General features: G+C 39.6%; 1 pseudogene; it reads left to right on the top strand.

Annotated features, from left to right (window-relative positions):
• Positions 1-3,986: 3,986 nt before the first annotated feature.
• On the top strand, positions 3,987-16,739 carry LOC129003717 (heat shock 70 kDa protein cognate 4-like; annotated as a pseudogene).
• The last annotated feature ends 995 nt before the right edge of the window (positions 16,740-17,734 follow it).

The following is a 17,734-nucleotide window of genomic DNA, read 5'->3' as shown; positions in this document are numbered from 1 at the left end:
TTGTAACTTAAAAATATTATTAGGGAAATAAAAAAAAAATTACCAGTTTCAGAAGTTTCATCAGTATTGGTCAAAGGTACAAAATACATCTATTTAAATTCTAATCACCTTTGACTCCATTCAGGTTAAAATACCTAACATTGTCTGTCTGTCTCAATGTAATAGTTTACTGATAACATACGTACAGACCCAGTTATTGTCAATTATCACAATTATATAAGATGGGGACGCAACTATGTGCTTATTTTAACCCAAATATGAGTGAAGGATGTGTGTAGGAAGAGTTTCGTGATCTTGTAGTCTTGTTAGTGTGTCCGACATGTTCCTTAGACACAGCTGTTAATTAATAGCTCATACAGCTAATGGCAACTAAGGAACCTACAGCTTTAGGGGAATCCTAACCACATTTTTCCTTTTAATCAATTAATTGGCCTCAATATCAGGATAGTATTGCGGATATAGTCGAAGTACTCACTTAGTGCGGATGTTAATCCACATCAGGGAGCATCGCATCCACAATGCTTGTCTATAAATATCCACAATTTGTCACCTCAGTAGCTTGATTACAGGACGACACCACCCGTCCCAGTCACTGACTCATTGGTATTAGTCAAATCTCAAGAAAACTATAATTTCAGTTACAAAAAGTAGGGTATTTTGGTCAGAGTACTTGTCAAGGTGCTGAGGCTTGGTTTATATTGGTCAAGTAAGCTCGGCCGATTTGGCCCGGCCCAGTTACTCGGCTAAGCTTACTTGTCATGTTTTTTAAAATTGGTAAAGTTAATTGGGCCAAGTTGACTACATAAGTTTTGATTATTACATGTACAGTTTTGTAAATTATACGTAAAATATACATGTTACATTTTGAAGATGCTTGAAAAGGGTGTATCATTTGTCAGTAGATAGAAGGTTTATGAATGAATGGAAGAAAAGAAAAATTGGGAATTTGCCAGATTTTTAAAACTTTTCATTCGTTGTACGCAGACCTCATGTTTTTAATTTTCTGCTTCGTTTCTTGTAAGCCAAACCCTCTTCCATTCCCATTATCTTCTACATGGTTGTCAATTGCTGTTTGTCACATTTGTTTGTTTTTGCAAGTAGGGCTTGCGAGATTCCACAAACATTCTTCATTAACGATACAATTCAACAAACTTTATGTCCCATCAGACAGAACCACTTCATGTTAAAATTTTATTTATATAAACTTTATATCCAAAAGACGTACAAGACTGCTGAAATGCGACTTGAGACAGCAGACCGAGGGTGGTGAAGGAAGGGAAAGTGCTCAAAATTGGTCGAGTGGCTGCATCCCCGCTAAAACTACTTGACTCGTCCGCCAGCTGGGTCTGGCACTCGACTCGCCTGTCATTAGACTAGTTTAATTGTCTACACTAGTTAAGTTGACGGTAGAGTACTAACTCGCCTTTCTAACCACCCTTCTAATCCAACTTGACCAATGTAAACAAGGCTTAAAAATGGTGTGATGGGAGACATGGTGTTAGAGAGGTCTCATGTTACCAATTTACACTCAGGTCAACTCACCCGATGACAACGGAGCCTTGATGGGCAACTGGACTGCCAAGTTTGACGGAGGAACTCCTCCCACCAAGTGGGTGGGCAGTGTCCGGATCCTGCAGAAGTTTTACAGCTCCAAGAAACCTGTAAAGTACAGCCAATGCTGGGTTTTTGCTGGAGTCCTCTCCACAGGTAACTTCAATTTTGTAAAATATAGTTTTAAATATCCATGTATTATATGTATCCATGAAGCAACTCTATTTGCAACCATTGACTTGGATAGCTACTGTAAAAAGCCAGCCCATATTTATATGGATCAGGTGTAGCTAACCCTTCACCATGTTAAATTTTTAGCCGGCTTTTCATCAAAATTCTTGTAGTTGATATGAGCCACCTACAGATTGCACTGATCTATATTACTAAATTCTGTGGAGTGTGGAATACACAAACCTTTTTACCAAGTCAAACATAGGGAATGATTTATGGTGAGCTAGACCCATCAACTTGGTCAGCAACAAATTACCACTGGGCGACAGTGGTGTCGGACTTACCGATTGCTGGGGGGGGGGGGGGGGTACGCATCTTTTCATGAATTTTCCGATTGTATTTGCTTGTAAATAGTCCATAATCTCACTTAATTGCGTATCCTTTAACAGCCCAAGGCTTCTTTCACAACCTCTTGGGCTAAAATCATACCAATTTCTAAAGTGTACTAATGTACTACAAACATTAAACAATTTGTGAACACAAACATGTTTAAAATATCTACGTAAAACCTAAAATGTAATTTCCACTTTTTATTTTTATACGGGTAAAAATCATAACCATAAAAAATTTTTAATGATAATTACAAATTTATATATAAGTATATGAGTAAAAAAATCTTTAATTATCTGTAGATATAATTATGACAGAATATGATTTTTAACGTGTTTCCTCAATCGTCAATGTGCAATTTTCGCTCTAGAAGACTTTTTAAATTCCAATACATTTAAAATGTGCATCATTAAAAAAAATATGCCGGCACCACCCATAGCGACTGGGCGACAAAATCTCAGCACTGGGCGACACATGCTTCGCCCAGTTAACATGTTATTTTATGCCCTGGTCTATAGCCAATTTTTTCTCCAAAAGAACATAGTTTAGTGAGCCACATACAGAGTGTGGCCCAGCTCAAGAAACTAGGACATAATTTATAAGGAATAAAAATGGTGTTCTAATATCTCTATTTTTTCATTGCAAGTTGTATAATAATTCAGAGATTAAATTATAACTTTCAATTTATTATATAAATGGTCACAGTGGTCATTCCATTTAAATGATCTTGAATCTTTAAGTCCCGAAAAAATCTACAGTTTTAGACAGGAAGGGCAATGAAGGTGTCAGGAACTGAATTCTTTAGATCAATTTGATGAAGCGGAAAATTCTAATATTTTAGTCTTGGGCAGATTTAAGTTATGGCCATTATTGTTAAACCAGAAACTCATGTTTTGAACAAGAAAATACTTCCAATTGAGTTTTGTCTTTACCTTTTGTTATTGCAAAGTATATTTACCTAGGTGATTTAAAAAGTAATTTCGTATTAAATTGAACAATTTAACAGTAACCATAGAAATAATTATCACTTCATTTCATCTTGCCCCATGATAAAGATGTTTTTCTCTGCTATCAAACGTTACTTCCGTGACACCGGGAATTTGATAGGTACCGCGTCCGACTTTGTCGATCTTTATTTTCTACTTACATCAGATAACTTCACTTTGACTTTGATTCCCCCCCCGATCTACTCGCCCAAAGAGGCACGCGAGCTGCCGTGGCCCCTCCCTTGGGAGCATGGAGTAAACATAATTGACTGTTAGGTCAATTATGTTTACTCCATCCTACCAGGGGGAGGTCCATCGCAGAGACTAAATTCAAAATTCAATAAATTCAAAATTCAATAAATTTAATCATTGCGGACTATATGGAAATATTTTGCATACCTATCAAATTCCCTGGGCATGGAATCCCCTTGCGACCAAGAGTTAGGTAAGTATATAATTTAGTTCAGAATTAAAAATAAAAAAAACTTTAGATGAATGAAAGTTTGTAAAAAGATAAGTTATGACTAGTAGTCTTACAACCATTCTATTGGGGAATCGATGTGTAAGAGTTGGGAATAGTCATCAATAGAATGTAATAAATTCAATTCAATTCAAATTTTGGTCCATTTAGGTAGTCTGACAAAGTAATGATCTCTATTTAATTTTTTTTTAATTTTAAAGTCGTTAGTTGTAATTTTTTCTTGCAATTTTCCAGCATTTTCTCTAAATAACCAACAGGCACTCAATCTAATTTCAACTCAGTATTTTGACAATTATTTCTATACAATGAATGTTGGCTGATTCACAACGATTCCATGAAATAGAAGGTAACTTGTATTTGATTTCATATTTCTTAATACATGACAAATGTGATGTTTTACAGATGACAAGAGGTTAATCGGTCGCAAGTTTGATGACCACACAGTCCAGTCCGACATGAAGCACTGGCCATTCGAAGTCATCAATGACAACACCAAGCCCAAGATCAAAGTTTCTTACAAGGGAGAGTACAAGACTTTCTACCCTGAAGAGGTTTGTAATTCACTTTTTCAATTTAAAATGTGAGGTGTTTATGTCGGGTAGGGCACCTATCGTAAACTTACCTCCGATTTGCTCGGACAGCTCGAGTAGTCCAGGGTCTCGCTGACAATCCTCGTCGCTCGCTTCCCACTTCTGGATCTTCGTAGATGTTAATGTCGCGCCGATCTGCTAGTACACAAGTACACACTGTGTACCTCGGCACGTCGACGCACCGTACACGAGTTGCTATTAAGGAATACACTAACTATAGCTACTCCTATAACTTGGTGTCAGCACAGCGACGCGCTGACAAGGCCAAGTCTAAGCTAACTACTAGGGCTGATAGATAAATAGGCGACGATTAGGAAATAAAATAAATAACCAGCTCCTAGGCTTAACAAAAGATCTCACTTCTCGAAATAAAACTAAAAATAATCTTCTCGGAATTAAAAGAAAACGACGCTAACTCGCGATAAGTAAATAATGAAATAAAACAAAACGTAGAAGGCACCTAGGCCAATTCTTCTTGACTTTAAGGAAAATAAATAAAAACTCCTGATTACAATAAAACAAAACCACTTTGGATGACTAAAAGTCGGCGTATGTGACTGCGACACTACACTCGCAGCGTCGGTCGATAAACTACGTTATTCTATAATAAACTACGATAAACGTCCTAGAATAGCCTAATAAATAACGCAATTTCCCTCGCCAAAGTGGATACGGGGATGAATACAACGTATACGCTAGCTATATACAGTGTACTTACGTAACACGACACTTCCAGATTTACATCCGGGTTACTCTCGCCTTCGTCCGGATACCTTATTATTTGGTTCGCTCGCACGGCCTAAGGAGGGTTGGTTGGTGTGCGCGAACCTAACGCTCGACGCCGACTGTCCTAAGAACTGTCCACTGTCCGCTGGTCTCGGCTTCTCCCCACCACGTCTACGGCAGCGCTTCAAGGTGACAGCGGCCGAGTCTCGAACTAGGAGACATGACTAGCTGCAGTGGACATGTTTGACATTGTTGTCAAGCGCGCTCAAGCCTTCGCGGCCTTTAAATAATTAAAACGAACCCCCTAATAAAATGTGACCATTACACCCCCTTTTCACTTTGGCGAGAAAAAAAAAACAAACAAAAAAAAAGGTACCTGCCTACAGGTATCTTCGCTCGTACAAACGCTCCTTCTAGTGGGCGAGGCGACAAGCCTTCCCCGCACCCAACGCTTGGCCCTTCTTCTCTGGCGTGGAGAACGCTCTCCTCTCACGCCTATGCAAAAGAGAAGTATCTACCTGTTCGTCTTTATAACGTCGTAACGCATAGCAGGATCTGTCATATTTGCGAACGTCTCGTCTCCATACGGGCCAGTAATAATGCTCGCCAACTTTGCCAGCAGTCCTTTTAACGCCAACATGCCCCGCCGCGGGAGAGTCGTGCCTCTCCTTCACAACTGCTGTTCGCTCGTTTTTTGGAACACACCTCCTCCTCTGATCGCAACTATCACCGTCCGTATCCTTCCGACCGTTCAACCGAAATAGTTTGCCGCTACGAATAATGTATTTATCGAAACTCCCGGGACTAACATTCACCTTGGTCCAAAGTTTATCGTACCATCTGTCTGTGCCACCAGATCGTTTATTCAACCTTTCTGGATCACTCCCTGGTGTTTTAGCGTCCGAGTTCACGCATACTTGAAGGGGGCACACCGCCGTCTCGATGGAGGTATGCTCGGCGATACCTTCTGCCTGTCGCGATAACGCACCAGCCACATTGTTGGCGGTACCTGTCTGATACTGAGCCTCAACACCGTGCCGTTCGTTCACTCCATCAGCCGCATCCGGTCTCGTATTCTCTACCTCCACGTGGTATGTCACCAAGTTCAGTCGCTGTAAGCTATCGATCCCGAGAACTATGTCACTGGTAAGCGTGGAAAGATACAGAGCATGGAACTCTTCCATTCTTCCTTTCAATAGACATTGGAAGTGATAGGACTTGTCCGACTTCGAATAACTACCGTTGGCGAGTCTCACTACCATAGGAGTCAAAACAGACATAATTCCAGACTGTTCCAAGTGACGTGCCACCGCCGTGCCGATCAACGTGACTACGGCACCTGTATCTATTAGCGCGGCGAACTCTCGCCCTGCTATCGTCACTGATACGTGCGGTCGTCTGTCGTTGGTCTGAATCTGAGCGTTCTCGGTTTCCGGGAATTGCTTAATTTTCTCTAACCAAGCGCACCAGTCCGGGGAGGTCTTCGTAGAAGGTACTACTGAGGATTCAGGCGACCTCATTTGGTATTTTCCTCGACACCGACAATCGTGGGTTCGGATACCCACCTTTTTACAATAGAAACACTTTAGAGTTCTGGGCATACGGCAGTCACGAAACATGTGACCTTTCTTGTCACAGTTCCAACATGTGAGATATGATTTTTCTCTCATGTTATTCGGCCATCGCGGAACTGCATTGTTTTCTCGGGGTGAACCTCCGCGCTCACGCTCCGAGTGACGTCGTGGGTTCGTAGATGACGAGGTCCTCGTAAAATTACCCGTCCGGGGGTTCGGAGAGTTCTCTCGTGACCTACGTGGTCTTGCCTCTGACCGGAAGCCTACGCGCTTCTCGGTTAATCGTCCCGTCACGCCGTTTGATGACTGACACTCGCCAATCGTCGAAACTCCGAAATCATCTCCTGATTTATTATCGCGTCCTCTTCTCGGGTGATAAGCCGTTTCAGGGACCAACGCTGCCGACGGAGGGGGAGGGGGACGGAAAAGAGATTTTTCCCTAAAATAGCTCTCAACGTGTTCCGCTTGTCTGAGCATTTCGTCGATCGAGAAAAAATCGTGTCTCCTCATCGTCAACTTATATTCGGGTCTCATATTCGTATACAAAATATTCAATTGTTCGTGGAGACTGAGGGTTCCCTTGCGTCGCATGAGAGTAGTTAAAGCCACGACAAAGTTTCTAAAAGCTTCGTTGTCACCTTGAGTACGACGCCGAATTTCTTCGTCTAGATTTCGCTGGTATCCCGGTGGTAGGAATTGTAGTTCGAAACTCGATTTAAATGACTCATAATTATGCCAGGAGTCTTTATAGTTTCGATACCACAACAGTGCATTACTATGTAGTAGCTCGGGGAGTGCTCGTATAATATCGTTCTTATTTATTTCGTAGGCCTCCATAAGCTCTTCCAGGCGTTCCAAGAAAGAAACGGGGTCTTTAGAGCCGTCAAAACGAACGTTCCACTTTCGAACTAGATTACACAACGCCGAGACGTTAACACCAACCTTACGAATTACGTTCGAATTTTCGTGACACGAAGGCAAACCACTACTGAATCCGTGATTCACGCTTGCCTGTGTAGCAATACCTAGTTGTTCGCTCGCGAACCCACCGTACGGTCGCTGACCGGTACCGGGCACCGTAGTTCGATGAATCGAATCTGTAGAGTGGGAGGTGTCGAAAGCATAGTTAACACTTGGTCTGGTTAGTGTACTATACACTAACCCCTCGGAATTTGTAAAACGATCTGATTGTGTCATATTGACTGGATAATTACTAGCCTGATTGTTGGCCTGATTGTTATCAGCGCGCATTGTTAGGCTTGATAACGAACGACAAACGTCCTCAAAGTTGGTTCCTGGAGGCAAACCAACTATCTCCCGTACTCTGTCAAGTTCCGTACTTCGTATGTCACTGGCACCTGGTCGCGAGTCGACATATCCCGTGTCATAGCCGAGTGGAAGTGCAGTCGCACCGTCCACGCTATCATTCACGTCCTTACCGTACACTGCTCGGGTAATGCCATGTTTCCAAAATTTACAAAAAGATTTTCGAAGTTCCTCGACTGTCCCCATATTCGGCAAACCGTATCGACTCATTTCGTAACGAAGTTCATCCTTGGTTAACGTGTGAATCCACCCAATTCGCGGGTCATCCTCTGAGGGACTCTTAGACGTCAACGTACGATCAGTCGTAGTAAGTAAATTTAAAGTCGTTGGTACCATTAACTGTGTCGTCGTTGTACCTACTTGAGGCTGAGTAGCCTCTGCGGTCGTAGCGGGAAAACTTAAAGTCGATGGCACAGTTGGTTGTGAAATAGTTTGCGCTACTTGAGCTTGTAAAGACCCGGCAGTTGTAGTCGTCGTAGTCGAGGTCGATTCAGTCACCGCTCTGACCGTTTTAGGCGTAGTTTTCGCGCTAACACTCGATCCTACCATTTTCGCTTTTTCTTATATTCCAAAGAAAAAACCACTACGATATCGATTTTACCGTTCGGGCGCCAATACGTGAAGCACGTATGAATATTACGATAATAACGAAACTTTCAATGTCCCTGTTCGGAGGCGCCACTTTGTGAGGTGTTTATGTCGGGTAGGGCACCTATCGTAAACTTACCTCCGATTTGCTCGGACAGCTCGAGTAGTCCAGGGTCTCGCTGACAATCCTCGTCGCTCGCTTCCCACTTCTGGATCTTCGTAGATGTTAATGTCGCGCCGATCTGCTAGTACACAAGTACACACTGTGTACCTCGGCACGTCGACGCACCGTACACGAGTTGCTATTAAGGAATACACTAACTATAGTTACTCCTATAACTTGGTGTCAGCACAGCGACGCGCTGACAAGGCCAAGTCTAAGCTAACTACTAGGGCTGATAGATAAATAGGCGACGATTAGGAAATAAAATAAATAACCAGCTCCTAGGCTTAACGAAAGATCTCACTTCTCGAAATAAAACTAAAAATAATCTTCTCGGAATTAAAAGAAAACGACGCTAACTCGCGATAAGTAAATAATGAAATAAAACAAAACGTAGAAGGCACCTAGGCCAATTCTTCTTGACTTTAAGGAAAATAAATAAAAACTCCTGATTACAATAAAACAAAACCACTTTGGATGACTAAAAGTCGGCGTATGTGACTGCGACACTACACTCGCAGCGTCGGTCGATAAACTACGTTATTCTATAATAAACTACGATAAACGTCCTAGAATAGCCTAATAAATAACGCAATTTCCCTCGCCAAAGTGGATACGGGGATGAATACAACGTATACGCTAGCTATATACAGTGTACTTACGTAACACGACACTTCCAGATTTACATCCGGGTTACTCTCGCCTTCGTCCGGATACCTTATTATTTGGTTCGCTCGCACGGCCTAAGGAGGGTTGGTTGGTGTGCGCGAACCTAACGCTCGACGCCGACTGTCCTAAGAACTGTCCACTGTCCGCTGGTCTCGGCTTCTCCCCACCACGTCTACGGCAGCGCTTCAAGGTGACAGCGGCCGAGTCTCGAACTAGGAGACATGACTAGCTGCAGTGGACATGTTTGACATTGTTGTCAAGCGCGCTCAAGCCTTCGCGGCCTTTAAATAATTAAAACGAACCCCCTAATAAAATGTGACCATTACAAAAACAAACTGTTACAGGATAAATTAAATTCCATAATTAAACCGTAGGGATTCAACTTAATAACGTGTTCCAAATATATTTTACTAAAAACATATAACATGGAGGTAAATGATAATCATATGTCTGCTCCAATTAATATTTGTGAAGAATTAAAACCATGGAACCCTAACTGAAATGAGTTTGCATATTTGTTAAAGAATTAATACTAAAATAGGGAGAAGTGTCCTTGGAAGGTATACACTGTCATTCCATGCAATGAATAGGCATATGAAATGAATAGGCAAATTGAAAGATGGGGTTAAAATATTCAAAGGCTGGAAATGATGAATATGGTATTCAGCTTTTTGAGATTTAAAGTTAAATAGGCTGTTTTTAATCAGGAACTAGTTCTTCAGATATCAGACATAAATTATGTGAATTTGAACAAAAATTATATGGATGACTTTCATGTAGGCCTAATAGCAAATTGAATTGGATTGAATCATTGATCAAATTCAGGGGGATCCTAGATAGAATTCTGGTCTTAAGTCTTGTTGTGGTGGTCTTGCCAACAATTCAATTGCCTTTTTAATTAGAAATTTGCTTATCAAAGAATCAGAATTTAGCGATGAAAAGTTAATCTTCATTATACACTTAGGAATCTATAGTAATGTAATTTTATTGGAGATTCTAACCTAACGTATAGTTAACTTGCACAGTTAGCTTATAGACTCATATTTGGTACAAACTGCCATGCTTAGTGTTACTCATCCCTGCTGATCCTCTTTCCAGGTGTCATCTATGGTGCTCACCAAGATGAAGGAGACAGCTGAAGCCTACCTGGGCAAGACAGTGACCAACGCTGTCATCACAGTTCCTGCCTACTTCAACGACTCTCAGCGTCAGGCCACCAAGGACTCGGGGGCAATCGCTGGGCTCAACGTGCTCAGGATCATCAACGAGCCCACTGCGGCAGCCATCGCCTACGGGCTCGACAAGAAGGTATCTGTAAGGACCCTTGAACATTCATTTTCTTTCTAGTTGGTAGTTTTGACTATTAATACAACTAGACGTTCCATCCCCATGTTAAAGTTGTCGCCTGTTTTTTTAACCAAAATTGTCGTAGTTGATGTGAGCTACTGGCAGATTGTGCTGATCTAAAATACTAATTTCTGTCGAATGGAATACACAATCTTTTTTACCAATTAAAACTAGTGGAACGACTTGTGAGCTATAGCAACTGTTACGACTCATCAATTTAGCCAGCAAAAAAAAAAAAATTTGAAAATAGTGTTTTAGTCACTAGCGCATATTGTAACTAACTCACACAACCACACATTCTTTTAGCGAATTTCCCTATAGGGAAGTAGCTATTACCGTAGGTGGCACGGTAAGACCTAGGCCCGGGACCGATTTACTTTTTCATTTTGATGTCCCCAGAGGCCAAAAACACCATTCGTTCAATTTTTTTTGTATATATACCTATATATATATATAGGGCCTATATATAGATTTATATATATATATATAAATGCATTTTGAAATTTACAATCGGAACAACTTTATTATTTTTTCTATTATAGATCTTGTAGGCCTATGTTAACATTTTTACAAAATTTCATAATCATCGAATAAAAAACTTCACAGATTAATAATATTTTTGTATAAAAAACAAAATGGCGGATATCCGGGTTAATATGCATTTTCTGATATACCTTCCCATAAACTTTTTTCTTCCTTTTATAATGGGGATTTATTTCCCAAAGTCCTGAAACGTTTTTTATGGACATCCTGTATACGTCCGTGAACGCGATAACTTGAGTAATTTTTGTCCGATTTTGATGAAATTTGATTTAAAGGTGTAAGACGGGATAAACTTGAATGAGTTTGCGAACCATCATGATCGGACCATGGGAACGGGGTTTTACGGGGGGTTTTATGGGGTAAAAAATGGTTTTTCTCATTTTTGACCCTCAAAACACAAAATTTCCTAATTTCTCTCTAGACCTTTTTAAAGAGCTTAAAAAAACAAATAATTTGGTATGTCAAAGTGTTTTTGTACGGGTATTAGTAACGGAGAAAATTCATAGTAAATGTAAAATTCCCATACTACAGTATTCTTATGGAGAATATTGTAAAACTAGTGTACCGGTACCTGTTGCTCGAAATCAAGCAATTTTCAAGTACCGGTATTATACAGAAGTTATTTTAAAACTACAGTAATAACGGTTATAATTTTCGATGAGTTTAAAAGACTCGACTAAATACTTATGTAACTAATTGAAATACTCACTCTATTTAATAGCGCTTTGAAATAATAAGCGCTTCTTGTAAAAATATTTTAGAACTTTTTTGACTTGACCTTATTTTTTAGTGTTTTCTACAAATGTTTCCCAACTTAAAACTATTACCAGTAAAAATTTCTTGCATGTATTTATTTGATCTGACTTTAGGTAGGTTTACTTTACCACTGTGACAACATGATGTGTCCATATTCTTCATGGTTTTTTTTTTTTACTTCCAAAAAGTTGCTTAGCATAACTGGCAAAAATGATTTATCTCCCCAAGTGATTGTGTACCTGGATTCCTTACTGTGACACCAGGCCCGCCAGGCCTCTCCTCTACTCTTCTCATACGTATAAGATTTCCTATTAATTGTCTCATCCTCCTGTTTTCAATATTTCTCCTTTAAACTCAAGAAATTGTCTGTTCTTCCAACAAAACTGATTGACTGTTTAGATTTGTCTATAACCTCCTAAATATTACAAACATCAATATTTACTCCCAAAAAGCTGGTGAGTTTATTTCGATATACAGCTGTTTTTGTTTAAAAATTTGATTTCAATGTAATTCTTATGGGGAAAATGCGACCTTTGAGAGCGTCTCGTGCCCTTAAGGGTAAGAGTTTTTAAATTATGCAAACCTTTATGCAAAACTACGAATTGAGACGAATTATTTGACACCTCAAACGTTAAAATCGATCCAGAAATAACGGAGGAGTTTTGTTCACAAAAAACAGCCCTCACGTATTAATAATATAAGAGATGTTGTAGTTTGCTTGTTTATGGATATACTAGCTGTACCCGCGGGCTTTGCCCCGTTTAACTTCATATGTGAGCTCGTTCGCATGGCTCAATCACGTCCTGGTTGAAGTTCGTTCGCTACGCTCACTCACCTTTAGGTTGGAGCTCGTTCGCTGCGCTCACACGTCTTGTTGCAGTTCGTTCGCTACGCTCACTCACCTTTACGGTTGGAGCTCGTTCGCTGCGCTCAATTGCTTTCAGGTTAGCTCGTTCGCTACGCTCACTCACCTTTTGGTTTCAAATTAGCTGTTGTCAAATATTAAAAAAATAATAGTGCTGCACTCTGTTGGTAATCCTTGTAACTTTAATGCTATTGAACATAATAGAACACAACCAACTTGTTTAATTGAAACAGCTGTTATGATTCATTAATTCCATTTAAATATGAGTACTCATTAGGTTACCATGGGAAACTCCAGAGCCACTGGGGCGGAGCCCGAGAGTCCGATCAGAATAAAAACCACTTAGTTTTCCTATTTAATGCCTAAAGAATCAGTGTACCAAATTTCAGCCTCTTAGGTAAGTGGGAAGTGGGAGAATTAGTGATGAGTGAGTGAGTGAGTCAGTCAGTCAGTCAGTCAGTCAGTCAGTCAGTGAGGGCTTTGCCTTTTATATATATAGATTTTGATCTAACTTGGCAAATTTATTTATTTTATACTAAGCTATTAATATTTTACAAAAAAATACACTTTATTAGTTTCCTTGTTGCAGCAAACCTAGGTACTCATTAAACCTTATGTTATTTAAAAAGGTTTAGTTGAAAATGAATTCAGACAAATGGAAATTCGCTTATTCGGCAGATTTGCTGCGGCGGGGGTATTTTAACAAAAAATTGGCACAGTTGGTCCATATAGATAGGACGTCTACTTCAGTATCTAATAGTCGTTTGATAGTAGTTTAGCGTTATGATAGTAGTTTGCATGCATATCCTTGTTTGTATTTTATGGTAGGATTTTTTGAGAGGATAGCAGGCTTACCTTAATGGGAAAGTGTCCAAACTGGCACAGGAAACACAAAACTTTACAACTATATAGGTGTACAAAACATTAGAATATTTCACTGTCACTGACATCATTTTTCAACTAAGGAAGATAAGAGTTTTCTACATGTCCAAAATGTAGAAAAGTCTCTCTTCCTTTCCTTTGTTGAAAATGCTGTCAGTGACAGTGAAATATTCTAATGTTTTGTGTATATCCATAGTTGTAAAGTGATATGTTTCCTGTGCCAGTTTGGACTCTTTTCCATTCAGGTAAACCTGCTATCTTCTCAAAAAATCCTAAAAACCTAGGCCCTTGTGCTCTATGCTACACCCTTGACCTTGTATTTTATGGTATATTATTGTTGTCATTTAAATCAGCAAAAATTATCGTGACTGTGACTGAGTTAAGTCTAATAGTGATTCTCAGATTATCAATTTGACAACCTTGATTTGGGGTTTAGATGAATAAAGCTCCTTATACTCATTGGCAAAAAACGTGTAAAAGGTTGAGTTAGGTAGCTTTGTTTCACTTAATGGAGGTGTCCAGTCCATACTATATTTTATCGGCGAAAGCTATTATTAACAGCAGCTTTTTTATTTTGAGAGTAAAAGCATAGGAAGCTTAGGAACACTTTATAGAAGGACACCAATAACTTCCCCAATTAAAGAATTACGTACACCCTTAAAAGCACACAGCACTATTAGTTTGATATTTCCCCGAGAAATGGTGGAGCTTCTTTTAATTGCTTAGTAAAACAGGATGCTGATTTTAAAATTCCTTTTACAATACAATTTTGTTTAGACATTTTTAATCAAACCATGTGTCACTTCAACTCAGTATAATTCATAATGTTACTCCAGGGCCTTCTTAAACACCATGTGAGCTTGCTTGTTGATTTTCAAAGTTTTATTTTTTTAGGGTTCAGGAGAACGTAACGCCTTGATCTTTGATTTGGGTGGTGGAACCTTCGATGTCTCCATCTTAACTATAGAAGATGGTATCTTTGAAGTAAAGTCCACAGCTGGAGACACCCACTTGGGGGGTGAGGACTTCGACAACCGAATGGTCAACCACTTTGTACGAGAGTTAGAGAGGAAGTACAAGAAGGACCTTACACAAAACAAGAGAGCTCTACGAAGGTTGAGAACAGCATGTGAGAGAGCGAAGCGAACCCTCTCTTCCTCAACTCAGGCCAGCATCGAAATTGACTCACTTTATGAGGGAATCGACTTTTACACTTCCATTACCCGAGCCCGTTTTGAAGAGTTGAACGCTGATCTTTTCCGAAGCACAATGGAACCCGTCGAGAAGTCTTTAAGGGATGCTAAGATGGACAAGGCCCAGATCCATGACATTGTTCTGGTCGGTGGTTCCACTAGGATCCCCAAGGTCCAGAAACTCCTGCAGGACTTCTTCAACGGAAAGGAGCTGAACAAATCCATCAACCTTGATGAGGCTGTGGCGTACGGAGCTGCTGTCCAAGCCGCTATCTTGCACGGAGACAAGTCTGAGGAAGTACAAGACCTGTTTCTGCTGGACGTCACTCCTCTCTCACTTGGTATTGAGACAGCTAGAGTTTTCATGACTGTTCTTATCAAGAGGAATACCACCATTCCTACAAAGCAGACCCAGACCTTCACCACTTGCTCAGACAACCAACCTGGTGTCTTGATCCAGGTGTACGAGGGTGAGCGTGCCATGACCACAACCACATGATAACAACCTCTTGGGAAAATTTGAACTGACTGGAATTCCTCCAGCACCAAGAGGTGTGCCTCAGATCGAGGTCACCTTTGACATTGATGCCAACGGTATCTTGAACGTCACTGCTGTGGAGAAATCCACCGGCAAGGAGAACAAAATTACTATCACCAACGACAAGGGACGTCTCAGCAAGGAGGAGATTGAGAGGATGGTGAACGACGCTGAGAAGTACAAGGATGAGAAGCAGAAGTCTGTGATTGCTGCAAAGAACGCTCTTGAATCCTACTGCTTCAACATGAAGAGCACCATGGAAGATGAGAAACTTAAGGTAATTGTTGATATTAATTGTGTACATAACATTGTTTAAAGGTTGGACAGTTTTTGTGTTTTTTTTTTTTTACAATCTTTTATCACAATCACAGAAGGTTTTGAAACAAACTGGTTCTTTTACACAATTTTTATATTTATCTTAATGATGAAGCAAGGTTAAACATGATGAAAACCATGGTTTTTTAAGATGTGAAACAATTTATCATCATTTCAAATACATGCCTGTATGAATGGTTTTCACTAATTACTCTTTGTCCTACAAAATAGAAGTTTTCTCTTTTCAAAAGGAACAGCAGCAAAGTACATCAGAACTTTTCTAAATTAAAATCATCCGGTGGATCACTAATAAATACGATCTCACCTCAAAGAGAAAAAATGAATAGATGTAACCAAAATAATAAGTTCCTTGTTGTATGTGGTAGTGGCTGCACATTGTACTTGCTGCACAGAGAAGTTAAATACAGAGGATACAAGCTTATGGGACAACAGTGCACTTTTAGCTCTGGGATGTTGGTGTGGAAATGTACTTGTGCCGAGCAAGGACACCCGTCTAGCAGCGACTGTTGCTAGAAACCAATTAAGTGTACTATTGCGCGTATCATCTGTTTCTTAATTCTCGGTGCTAGCTGCTAATTTAATATGCTAATTGTGTTTGAATCAATCATAGTGATGTATTTTTAGGTGGGTAATGAGTCACCTACTTAGTGCCACTGTCATGTAAGAATCCAATCATCCAGATTGTTGATTATCTGGATAGGGTATAATCACATTTGGGTGGTTGGATTTCTACTGTATGTGCCATTAACTTAAATGAATCGTTGAATAATAATTCATACCAAAAACTCTTTACGATCAACTGATAAAAAGTAATTTATTTAATGGTCTGAATTTTAAAATGATCGTGTTCACAGGACAAGATCACAGAGGCTGACAAGACCACCATCCTGGACAAGTGCAACGAAGTGATACCCTGGCTGGACGCCAACCAGCTTGCTGAGAAGGAAGAGTATGAGCATAAGCAGAAGGAGTTGGAGGCTCTGTGCAACCCCATCATCACCAAATTGTACCAAGTTGTGTGTTATGTTCCTGAATCGAGTATTTTCACCATATCTTTGCTTTAAGTACTGTTGTTGCATTTCAAAACCGCAATAAATGTGTTAGCGCATGCAACTTTTACTAGAATTGTCATCATTTTTTTTATTGTTGGTATATAAGTTTCATTTTTTGAAACACCATAGTTTTTGTAATTGTTTTTAATTCCTCAGATTAACTTTGTGTGCCTTGTAAAATGTGGTCCATTTTAGGTTGTCATTTAAAACCCGGATGCAGGAATTGAGATTCTCAAGGGTCTGGCAATAAAGTGATGTCTTTCTGAGTATCTTGCTTTTAAATATCAGGGGACCGCTCTTGGGGTTTAATTTGTTCGAGGTTAAAAAAAATAAATATGCCTACATTATGTGCAATTTCCATGAAATTATGTAATACAGTATGTAATGAAACAAACTAGGTAAACCCATCAAAATGATAGTTACTGTTTTAAGCAAACTCATCCCATTTTTGGAACACTTCGTGATTCAGCAACCCATCGTGTCCGCATTAAAACCCATGCCTAAATAAACATGCATTACTGACACAGCAAAAATATCAAAATAAACAGACTGCATTTAAAAATAGTATATCACTACAGTGTTGTCTTTTTTAAAGCTGAGCCATATTAACATTAGCCTTTGCCAAGTAACTATGTTGGTTGAACAAAATAATATACCCCTGTAACAGCAAACCTGCAGACTAAGCGAATTTCCATTTGCCTGATTGGACTTACACTAAAATGTCTCTTTAAAAAGATCACATTTATTACCTATTTATGTAACATTAGTTTAACGAGTACTTAGGTTTGCAGCAACAGGGAGGGTAAAAAAGGTTTTTTTTTGTAAAATGTTAATAGTTTAGTATGAAATGAATACATTTTCCAAATTTGATCAAAATATGTTCACAAACAAGCAAACTACAACAGTTTACTTATTCTCGATAAGAATAAAACATATACTAAATTATTGGAGACTATTGTAGAGATGATTTTGTTGTGTAATCTGCAGCAGATTAGTAAGGGCGAAGT

Source organism: Macrosteles quadrilineatus, unplaced genomic scaffold, assembly GCF_028750875.1.
Source record: "Macrosteles quadrilineatus isolate MER2022 unplaced genomic scaffold, UCM_ALF_1.0 Scaffold_9__3_contigs__length_116548681, whole genome shotgun sequence".
Classification (NCBI taxonomy): Eukaryota; Metazoa; Arthropoda; class Insecta; order Hemiptera; family Cicadellidae; genus Macrosteles; species Macrosteles quadrilineatus.
The sequence above is the reverse complement of the archived record's forward strand: the minus strand, read 5'-3'. Positions and strand labels throughout refer to the sequence as shown.